Raw genomic sequence first — 12,031 nt, 5'->3', positions numbered from 1 at the left:
TCATAATAGCTAAGATATGGAAACAACCAAAATGCCCATCAATAGATGATTGGATAAAGAAATTGTGGTACATTTATACAATGGAGTATTACTCTGCCATTAAAAAAATACAATCTTACCATTTGCAACAACATGTATGGACCTAGAGGATATTATGCCAAGTGAAATAAGTCAGACTGAGAAAGACAGATACTGTATTATCTCACTTATGTGTGGAATCTATGGAACAGAGTAAATGAACAAACAAAACAGAAATAGACTCAGATATACAGAGAACAAACTGGTGGTTCTAGATGGGAGGGGGTTGGAGGATGGGTGAGAAAGGTTGAAGGGATTAGTAAGTACAAAGTCATAGTTACAAAATAGTCATGGGGATGTGAAATGCAGTATGGGGAACATAGTCAATAATGTTGAAAAAACTATGTATATTGCCAGATGGGTATTTGACTTACCCAAGGGATTATTTCATAAATCATATAAATGCCTAACCACTGTGCTGCATACCTCAAACTAATATAAAATTATATATATATATATATATATATATATATATATATATATATATATAAAATCAAAAAAATGTGTAACTGTATACACATTTTAAGAGATATTGCACTTTGGTCAACGTTGCTCAAGCAGTAGTTCACTATAATCAGAAGTGTCTGGATGCTGATGGTAACTACTTCGAGCACCTCTTGTAATTGCAGAAGTCAAACGTGATTTGTAGCTACGAATTTGTGCTTTCTAATCCCCCCACCTTCTCCCTCATCCCCACCCTCCTACCATCTAGCAACCATCAGTTTTTTCTCTATATCTCTGAGACTGTTTCTGTTTAGTTTGCTCATTTATTGTGTTTTTTAGATTCCACATATAAGTGAGATTATATGGTATTTGTCTTTCTCCGTCTGATTTATTTCACTTAACATAATGTTCTCTATGTCCATTCATATCCTTGCAAATGGTACAATTTCATTCTTTATGGCTGAGTAATACTCCATTGATTAAATGTACCACAGTTTCTTAATGCAGTCATCTACCAATGGACATTTCAGTTGTTTCCATGTCTTGGCTATTGTGCATAGCACTGCAATAAACACAGGGATATATATATATATATATATATATATATATATATATATATATATATATATATATATATATTTGCATTTTGGATTTCTCTGGATAGATACCTAAGAGTGAAATTGCTGGGTCATAAGGTAGCTTCATTTTCAGTTTTTTGAGATACCTCCATACTGATTTCCAGAGGGGATATGAAATCAGTTTGGGGAATAGAATCAATAACGTTGTAAAGATTTTGTAGGGTGTCAGATGGGCACTTGTCTTTTTAGGGAAACCACTTCATAGATCATGTAGATGCCTGACCACTGTGCTGTATAACTGAAGCTGAAGCTGAATAATATTGAATGTCAACCATAAATATATATATATATATATATATATATATATATATATATATATATATATATATATGGTCACGAGATGTGGAGTACAGCATAGGGAATAGAGTCAATGGAATTGTAACAGCTATATAAGATGTCAGAGGGGTAGTATATTGGGGAGAGGGGGATTATCACTTTGTGACGGGTGTAGATATCTAACTATTACATTGTTTTGCACACCTGAAACTAAGAAAGAAAGAAGGAAGGAAGGAAGGAAGGAAGGAAGGAAGGAAGGAAGGAAGGAAGGAAGGAAGGAAGGAAGGAGAGAGAGAGAGAGAGAGAGAGAGAGAGAGAGAGAGAGAGAAATAAAAGAAAGAAAGAAAAGAAAAAAAGAGAAAATGTGACTTGTATTCATCTTTTGTTGTCGGTATATATTAATACATTTTTTTCCTTTCTTAAAATGTGTATATGTTACACACACATAGTTACAGGATGTAAAGTGCACAGGGAGTATAGTCAATAGTATTGTAATAGCTATATACAGTGTGAAATGGGTAGTAGACTTGGGGGGGGTTATCACTTTGTGAGGTGTGTAAATGTCTAATCATTATGTTGTTTTATACACCTGAAACTATTAATTAAAAAAAGCTGATGATGGTTTAGAGGCAAAGAAACATAGGCGTTATCATTTTTTGTTAGCAATTCTTAATCAATTCTTGGGTTGTTTCCCTAAAGTTGATTCCTCTGGCACAATTTCCACCCATTGGACTAGATAGAGTCTTTTACTATATTTTAATGGAGTCTAGTGCTATAAGAAGCAGCCCCAAAGAAGTATTATTTTGTGGCCAGTTTTATATCATCTACATCAGCTACATTTTGTTCCAGCTTACTCACGTTCTATTGACTATAATAGCTAATTCTATAGCTCTGACCTGCAAAATTTTGCCTATACAGTTCACCTGACGCTTTATTTGAAGTAGTAATAAGAAGTGAAAATATTCCATTGCTCTTATTTACCATATATTTACATTGTCTTTTAATTCAAAAATTAATGTTAGATGCCCAAAATGATATCTGTGACTTTCTTAAGTATCAAACAGCAGTAGGAAAGAGAGTAGCCTTCACAGTATTCCAGGCCTCCCAATAGTTTTCCTGATGACATATTAATGAGCCTGTTATCTCTGCTAACTTCCAGTTTTCTGAAATCATACACAGAATATTTCACAGTCTGATCATTTATGCCAATGACTGCAAGGAGAAGATTATAGGAATACTGCTGTATGCTGTCTAACCAGTAATTAAACCTCTCTTAAAAATGAATAGTGCATTTTTAATAGTTTCTCCAGAGCTTTCATGAACAACATATGTTCTTTTAAGCTAGAGCTCATCTTTCATCAACACCTAAATTCACAGCAAACCTCACTGGCTTATTTCAGTTGGACGCCTGCACATTGTATCATCCATCATCCTGGCACAGCAACAGTAGTGGAACAGAGGCATAACCTGTCACAGTATGATTCAGGAAGGAGTGTAGTTTTCAAAGAAGCTTCAGCCTAGTTATGAGATCAGAGCTATGGAGTGTGTGGGATACGTGTACGTGCATATACAAATATATGTCAAATAGCGCCTTAAAATTCACACTGACAAAAGAAATCTCAGACGACCTGAACAACAGCTTGGAGCAAAGATCAATGTTTAAATTAAATAACTTAAAGTTTTACCAACAAAGCTCATGCCTTATTCCATTTTTTATTCTTATCTTGCTTAGCACATTTCTATGCATATGGGAGATCTGGGCTAAATTCTATGGTTTATATGCAGAAAGAAAAATGGTCTCACAGACAAGTACTAATATTTTGATAGACAAAGGCAGGCTAAGGTGTGCATGCAACACAGGAAAACATACCTGGGACGTGCAATAACAATATCTACTGTTATTTCAGCTCGGGTCATAGGGCACTTTTGATAATACTCAGAATGTAATGAACTGCAAAGGGGTGTCAGGTTATTCCGCTTTGATGTACTTGTTAAGGAGCACAATTTTTTGACACAGAGTTCTGAGAATTATTATTCTCTGGGACCCAGAAATTTATCCACAAAGCAACTGTTTGGGTTAGAATCTTGGCCTTACCATTTCTTAACTGTGTGACCTACACAATTCACTTACATTCTCTGTGCCTTTGTTTCCCCTCTTTAATTTAGGAATAATATCAGAGCCGATCTCATGGAACTTTTGAAGGAGTTACATAGTTTTCTTTCTTGGGCATAAGGCATACAACTCACCCAACTTAAGATCACCAAATGGAAAGCAAAAACAACTACAGTAGGTCTTTTTATGTAGTAGTAACAGCCAATGCCTTTTTTTTCCTAGCCACTGGACCCATGCGTTTTGGCAATGGGGAGGTGTTTTGGGTTGAATTTTGTTCCCCAAAAGTATATGTTGAAGTCGCTATCCCAAGTACCTCAGAAAATGACATTATTTGAAAATATGATATATTTAGATCTAATTAGTTAAGATGAGGCTATACTGAAGTAGAGTAGGCCTTAATTCAATATGAGTGGTGTCCTTAAAGAAGAGGAGGGGAGACAGTGGGAAGAAGGCAATGTAAAAATGGAGGCAGAGATTGAACATACGTTGTCACAAGTCAAGAAATGCCTTGGGCTATTGAAAGCTGGAATAACCATCAATACCTCATAATATAGAAGTAGTACTTATATTCTCAAAATTTCATCTTACTATATTTAATATGTGGCTTAAAAAAGCAGTAACCTTAAATGATTAGGATATTTGGATATACCATAACACAGAAAAGAGCTGTAATTTTCTAAAAAGGAGAGGTTATAGTATGAACAATGGATTTTTTTATTCAATCATCTTTATTAACCTATCAACATTACATTTTATACATAATATCTAGTTATCTTCTCAAAGGGATCTACTTTTACTACATCCGGTTAATAGTAAAAAGCAAAGTAAGACAGCTAAATTTCAACCTAGCATTTTAATATTCTCAGAACAAGGCAGACTAGAAAGTCAATCACTTTACACACACATAAGAGTAGTGTTCCAAAATTACTAGAAAGCTGCTATACTTTTCAGCAGGGGAGGAAAAAGACTTTCATTTGGTTCTAGGTGTTCTAGCAAATTATACTTTTAATTAACAGCCAATGATATCATAAAAAAGGCTCTGCTTTTTAAATTTCTGAACTTCAAATACAAATTAAAATAAAATAGTAGTACTGGAGTCTTTTGGGAGGCGAAGAGCTAGCAGCTACATTCTTGAGGGTACCTGAGCCTCTTTATGGATAACCAGGCCCAGGCTGGGTATAGCCCTGACCAAAGGGAGGGCAGTTATGTGTATATGAGTTAGGCTCACTTGGAGGAGGGGTCAGGGTACTTCCAGGAAGTAAAACTGGTCTTGGCTGATAGGTCCCGGGTTGGTTTGGAGCCAACTCAGGTGTGAGACGGGGCCACAGAATAACCAGCAGGCTGAGAAGTTGGGGTAGCGTAAGTACGTGGAGCATAAGCACTTGCCTGGTACTGCTGTGGTGGTCGAGGGGGCAGTTGTTGAGGCTGAGCAGAAAAGGGAGGCGCTGGTGCCTGGGAAGTTGGCTGCGGGCCATTGCCCTACCTGGAACTGCTGAGGTTGCTGGGGTCCAGTCAGCTGACCATAGCCTGCTGAAGACTGAATAGCATACCGCCGCGCTGCTGAGCACCACAACCAGCCTGTCATGGGTAGATATGTCGTGTTGAGACATCTGACCAGCTTGTGTCTGAGCTCCTGCATATGGTGGCTATTGTGGCTGAACTCCTGGTGGGTGAGCTGCAGAGGAGCAGCTCTGTGGACAGACCTGTGCAGTTCAGAGGAGCAGGGAGCGATGCTGTCGGGCGATCCTGAATGATCTTCTGCAGGAACACTGGAGGGCCCTGAAACCTGACCATCTGTTAAGCCAAATGCTGACATGGCATTTTTATTGATTTCATCTTGGTTTTTTAAAGGATCAAAAGCTGACGTACTTGCTGCCATCACCCAAGTTTATGGTTTTCCGGAAGAATCAGAAGCAGCAGGCTTTTCTTCCCTGCCATCCACAGTTCAGGAATATTGGTGGAAGCTCCAGGATCTCCAGGTGGTTCCAAACTACCCAGTAAGCGACTCACTTTATTTTGAAGTTTTATCAGTTCTCCATGAAGATAGTACACCTGACTTGATTAAAGGGGTCTTGGTTGGCCATTAACAAATAATGTCAGTTTCAGTATCCTACTGCACTGAATTGCAAAGGAAAGGTCAGAACTATCAAAAATTGTTAAAGGTTTCCATCTGCATCTTTATACTTTATTGTAACTTCATTACTCAGAAGTTTTCCTCTGAAAACTCATTGCATCATTAGCACTAATTCATAAGTAATATCTTCATTGTGAATGGGTATTTGTTGAATATCCTCCCCAAGTTGAGCTTTGATAATTATCTTCCAACTTAGGTTCAACTGTCCATTTATGGTGGACTCCAGGATGTTAGATATATACAACTCTGGTGAAAGACAGCTTGCCAAGGCCGCTGCTGCCGCCTCTCCACGGGTCTCTGCTGTCTGGACTGGTGCAAAGCCCCCGGGCTCTGGGGCATAGTGGGGAGGGTATGGTCATGGCCCACTCGGCTCTAAGAAAGGCTTTTAATTGTTAGAAAAAAGTGAACATTTACTGTGAACAAAAATCATTGGGATCCCCCCAAAATTATAGCCAATGTCCTAGAGTATGTACCTGACTTTCTTTTTTGTCATGAAGTAAAAGAATCACGAGTTTTGTGTTTTGGTTATTATTTGGTTCCTAATAATTATTTGGTTCCAAATAATTAGGAACCCTCAGTCTTTGAACTGGGACTTTGGGAAGGAGGTTTGGGAAATGAAATGGACAGACCTGTGGAGTTCAGGACACTGAACAGCTCCTTAGTATGCTACCTCAGCAGAGTTATGGTATCTGGTCGTAATAAGCATGGTCTAGTCATAAGCTCCTCTTTCCCCCATTGGATCCCTCAGTCCATTACAACCATCCTCACTGATTAAATAATTATTCATGGGAGAATGGCATTGACAAAACCATATTATATTTTATCAGACACATGTAAAGTGGATTCCCAAAATGATGTCAAATAAATGTGCTTGTAGTTGCCTCAAGTTGAGAACATAATACAATATAATTTACATTTTTGCTAGTTTCCATATAGTTATATGTTTATTAAAAATGTTTTAAAAATAAGTTTGGTTTTAGAAGGAGCAATGTCAACTGCTTTCCCAATCAATGCACTTTCCCCCAGTCATTTTATTTTTTATTTGGCTATTTTTTTATTTAAAAATTGTTTTTTTGGATACTTAATATCATTTCATATTAGTTTCTGGTGTACAGCAGAGTGGTTAGATTTATATAATATTTATAAAGTGATCCCCCAATAAGTCTAGTACCCACCTGGCACCATACATAGCTATTATGATATTATTGACTATATTCCTTATACGATACTTTACATCCCCATGACTATTTTGTAACTACAAATTTGTATTTCTCAATCCTCTCCCCTTTCAGTCCAAGGCTTTTTATTTTGGGGAGTTTTAAAAAATCATTTTTAATTTTTCAATCAGATTGACATACAATATTAGTTTCAGGTATACAATACAATATTAGATATTTATATAACTTATGAAGTGATCTCCCCAAATAATCTAGTACCTATCTGACAACATACATACTTATTATAATATTATTGACTATATTACTTATGCTATACTTTATATCCCCATGACTCTTCTGTCACTACCAATTTGTACTTCTTAATACCCTCCCCATTTCCACCTACCCACCAATGTCCCTCCCACCTGGCAACCATTGAAATGCTCTCTGTATCTTTGAGTTTGTTTTGTTTGTGTATTTTGCTCTTTAGATTTCACATATAAGTGAGATCATGTGGCATTTGTCTTTCTCTGTCTGACTTATTCTACTCAGCACAATATCCACTAGGTCCTTCCATGTTGTTGGCAGATGGCAGTATTTCATTCTTTTTATGGCTGAGTAACATTTCATTGTATATATGTACCACTTCTGCTTTATCCATTCATCCATTGATGGACACACAGGTTTCTTCCATATCTTGGCTCTTGCAAATAATGCTGCAATGAACATATCGTTGCACATGTCCCTTCAAAATAGTGTTTTGGGTTTCTTAGGATAAATACCCAGAAGTGGGATTACTGGGTGCTTCTTTGTCTTATTACAGATTTGGAAGTTTTTGTCTGGTATAAGTATCACTACCAAAGTTTTTTAAATTTCTTTGTTTCCATTTTCATGAAATATACTTTTCTATCCCTTTACTTTCAGTTTGTGCATGTCTTTCAATTTAAAGTCAGTCTCTTGTAGACAGCACATGGGTCATGGTCTGTTGTGATCTATAGCTGGCCACCAGGTATGTTAGTTCTGGGTCCTCTTGGAAGAGGCTCCTGTGCAGGTCCAGGTCAGCCACTGCCTGTGATTGGCCTGAGGCTACCTGGTAGAAGCTCCAAAGCAATCTATGGTTGGTTGCTGACTGTACTGGACTTGGAGGCATGTGAGAGAGGCCACACTGAGAACTAAGGCCAGCTGCCACCAGTCTGGAGCAGCTCAGCAAAAGGTATAGGGCACCCTCTGCCCTGCCACCACCTGCCAACTTCCTGTACAGCCACTGAAAGAGCTTCAGCATATAGGTAAGTTGGGTGAGGCAGCGTCTCAGGGAGTCACCAGGATAGGGTGAGTAGTGCTCATCAAGAAATGTAGATTCAGATTTAAACATGTGGGGGGATAGCTCAGCACAGGAAACATGGTATCTGCCCACAAGGAGGGCTCAACACAGGGACAATGGCAGCTGTCCTTCCAGCGCTCAATCTGAAGCCACATAATTCAGTCTCTCCTTGTAGGTATCTGGTGCCTCGTGAGCCACAGCCCCTCCATCAGAGCCCAGGGTGAGTGCTTAGGAGTGAGACAATCTGTGCAAGTGCCCTTTCAAAGGATGACTGGGTTTCTAGCCGCCTTCCATTTCACCTGGATGAATGGAATCCTTGCTGATTTTCACAGCCAGATGTCGTGGGAGCTCTTCTTCCCAGCACTGGTGCTCCAGGCTCAGGAGTCTAATGTGGGGCTAGAACCCCTTGCTTTTCAGGAGGACCACTGCAGCCGAGCTATCCTTCCAATTCTTGATCACCACATGTGGGTCAGAGGCCAGCCTGTTTCATTCTCTGTCCCGCATATCAGTCTAGATGTGGTTTTTTCTTTATATCCTTAGTTATAGGACTTCTGTTCAACTAGTCTTCAGATGGTTCTCCAGGTTGTTTGGTCTATAATTTCATTGTAATTTTGATGTGTCATGGGAGGATACAAACGCAGTGTTTACCTACTCTGTCATTTTGACCGGAACTCCTCCTCCAGTTATTTTAACAGAGCAATAACTCATCTCAAAATTATTACTATGCAAAGCAGCCACTGAAATGATTAAATCAATTGCTAATCATTCATAGAGTGTTCAACCATGTTTTAAAGCAGACCCATAATTGTTTCCAACATTTTGGCAATGTACATATTATAACATGCACATACAGGCTAACACAAATCAATTAAATTAACTATAACATTCTCAATATTGAGATTTTCTTCCTCTTGCAGTTTGTAGATTCCCACATTCTATAAAATTTTACAAAAAGGTTTATTATTTATGAAAGGAAAAAAATGACAAAATATAAAAGCAGTAAAAAAAGCAGAGCTACATATGCTTGAAAGGCATTTATTGGTATAATTGTTGAATATTTTGCTTTGATTTCTTGATATATAATGGAAACAAAACAGTTTATCTAGTTTGTGTTACATTGTCTGAAAATTATAAAAACACAGAAATTTATTCATGTAGACATTTTGAATGGCATTAAATTTAAGAAGTTAACCTTAAGTATTTTAATAATGGAAATTTGGTGACTCAGGATTTTTATAAGTAATATTTACCCAGAAACATTTGTCAAACAAAAAAAAAATCTAGACTTAGTAAGTAGAGACTTTATTCAAAAGGATAATCGCAAAGGAGAAAAGGGACTCTTTGCAGTAGGAGCAAAACTATAACCGTAAGAGCTGCAAGTCTCTGAAGAGTTAGACACAAGATTATTTTTCTTTTATAGAGAGGACTAAACAAGATTAGAAAGAAATGGGTGTGGGGAACAGGAATGAAAGAGTAGAGTAAGTGGATAGCAGATCAGAGAACTTTTTCTCCAGAGGCCAGCCTATTGTCAGGAGGGCCTGTGTGCCAACTTAAATCCAGGAAATTGAAGGAAGGAGAAAAGCATAATTGGATAAACAAGCAATTTGTTTCCATTTATCAGTGGAGACAAGCAACTCAGCTAATTATCTATGAGGCAAAGACTGGAAATTTGGAGGGTTTTGGTCTTTTATAAATTCTACATACATTTTCTCTTAACAAAGAGATCCAATAATCCGGAATAATAACTACTTAACATTTTGAGGTTATCTGAATATTCTGTCTCCTCCCAAAATTCAGATTTTGAAATCCTAATGCCCACGGTGATTAAATTAGGAAGTGTGCTATAGAGAGATGCTTAGGTTTTGAGGGCAGAGCCCTCTTGAATGGGATTAGTGCTCTTACAAAAGAGACCCCACAGAGTCCCTTTCTACCATGTGAGGAGAGAAGGCGAAGGCTGTGAACCAGGAAGAGCCCTCACCAGAATGTGACCATGCTGGGGCCTTAATCTCAGGCTTTCTGGACTCCAGAACTGTGAGAAATAAATTTCAGTTGTTTGTGAGCTACTCAGTCTGTGGTATTTTGTTATAGCAGCCCAAACAAAGGCAGGAGTCTGTCATAATCTCTCCCAGATATCAAATTAACTCAAATAAGCATTTGGCAAATGCTAGGGTTAACCATTAAATTAATGGTTGAGTTCTATGAAAAACACTTGAAATGTTGAAGGTCTGTGTTATTGACTGGAAAGGGTTTTATGTGTTTTATATCCCAAATTGAGAGAGAGAGATTTTCATTTGATTAAAGAGTGTTTAAATGTTTGATATACTTTGAAAAATATATTAGGGGAATGCTCTTTCATGCAAAGAGTAATCACTTATGTTTGCTAAGTAGAATAGTATTGTTATATTGGATTTTTATTTAAAAACATAGCAGTGTGGAGGTTATATTGTAATAAAAAGATCTGTGTGACACAGATTCACATAGAGATATGCTTACAGAGAAACAATAGCTAACCAAAACACCTTCCTGCTCCGTCAGACAAACAGATCTGATTTTTTCACATATCTATACATAGGTTTAACTGAAATTCCAGAATTCAGTGTCTTTCTGAAGGAATTTTTAATTTGCTAGAAAAATATTAACAATTAACCTTCAAGTTCCTTTAAATAACTTTGGTGTAGACACAATGTTATTCCTAATTTTTTTCCCAGGGCCAGAATACTAATGAACCTTAAATAATCTATTTCATAGTCTTTTGTTGAACATGTATATGTTACTCATTGGACATGGTGAATGATTTACTTCCTCAAAAACAGCCAAATAACTGTGAGACAGGGAAAGTAATGATAGAGATGTTAGTTGAGAGACTGTTTTCTATTTAGAATCAAGAAGACATATATCCAACTGGATGGGATCAAAAAAGCACTGATGCAGGAATGACATCAGTCACATGGCTGAACAAGATGTCCCCTCTTCATGTCCTCCCTCCAGCAACAATAATTTGGCATCCATGCAATGACCCAAGTGTCTTTGTAGAATCTTTGGGATCCGGGTAGGAGACGTCAAACCCCAGGGAAGTCCAAGACTGGGGAGAGACATTTTGAGAACATAGGACTGCACCCAGGTAGCTGACTCACTGTCTGTCTTCTGGGCTACAGACTCAGAAACTGCTCCCTTCCCCTGAGGACTCTGTTATAGCCACATATGGCTTGGTCCTGTCATCAGCAGCATATGCCAAAGGACCTAGGAGCAGTCATGCTCACCCATGCACTGGGTAATAGGCATACGAACCTCAGTCCTGGCTGTGGACCCTGAACTGACTCCTGACTGGCTCCGGGCCCTCTTGGCTATGATCTTGGAGCCCCTGGAGGTGAGCTTGCCAAACTCGATCAGATTGTAGATTCTGAAAGGGCTCTGTGACTGGGCTCCTGTCCCAGCCACAGTCCATAAACAATTTTGCTGGCATAGGGACCCTGCAAGAGATAGTACCATATGCTCCCTCAGAGATACTTAAAGCACCCTATATGTGTCTCCAGCTTCCTCACAGCCAGTCTTCCAGTCAGCCAACAATCCTCAGCGTCCACAGTTCCAGCAAGAGACACTCCTGTCTGCAAATACCGAGATCCTGAAAATCTTATCCTCAACTCCAGGCCCCTCCAATCATAGTTCATGAGGGCACAGGGACCCAGCAGGAGATACTCCTAAGTCCCCAGAGATTCTGAAAGGGCCCTATGCAATGCACAGCTCCTCTAAGCCAGAGGGCCGGCTGCCATAGGGACCAAGTGGGAGTCACTCATGTCAGTGTGTGTCATTCTCAGGAAATCCTAGGAAGCTTCTGAACAACTAAAGAAACAATCAACAGAATGAAGAAGC

The 12,031-nt window shown here is 38.5% G+C and overlaps 1 pseudogene; it reads right to left on the bottom strand.

The window, feature by feature from the left end:
• Positions 1 to 4,700: 4,700 nt before the first annotated feature.
• On the bottom strand, positions 4,701 to 11,650 carry LOC109459338 (protein TFG pseudogene; annotated as a pseudogene).
• Between the last annotated feature and the right edge of the window lie 381 nt (positions 11,651 to 12,031).

This window comes from Rhinolophus sinicus, chromosome 7 (genome assembly GCF_057876585.1).
Source record: "Rhinolophus sinicus isolate RSI-liver-muscle chromosome 7, RSI-T2T, whole genome shotgun sequence".
NCBI lineage: Eukaryota > Metazoa > Chordata > Mammalia > Chiroptera > Rhinolophidae > Rhinolophus > Rhinolophus sinicus.
This window is presented reverse-complemented; position numbering and strand designations above follow the sequence as displayed.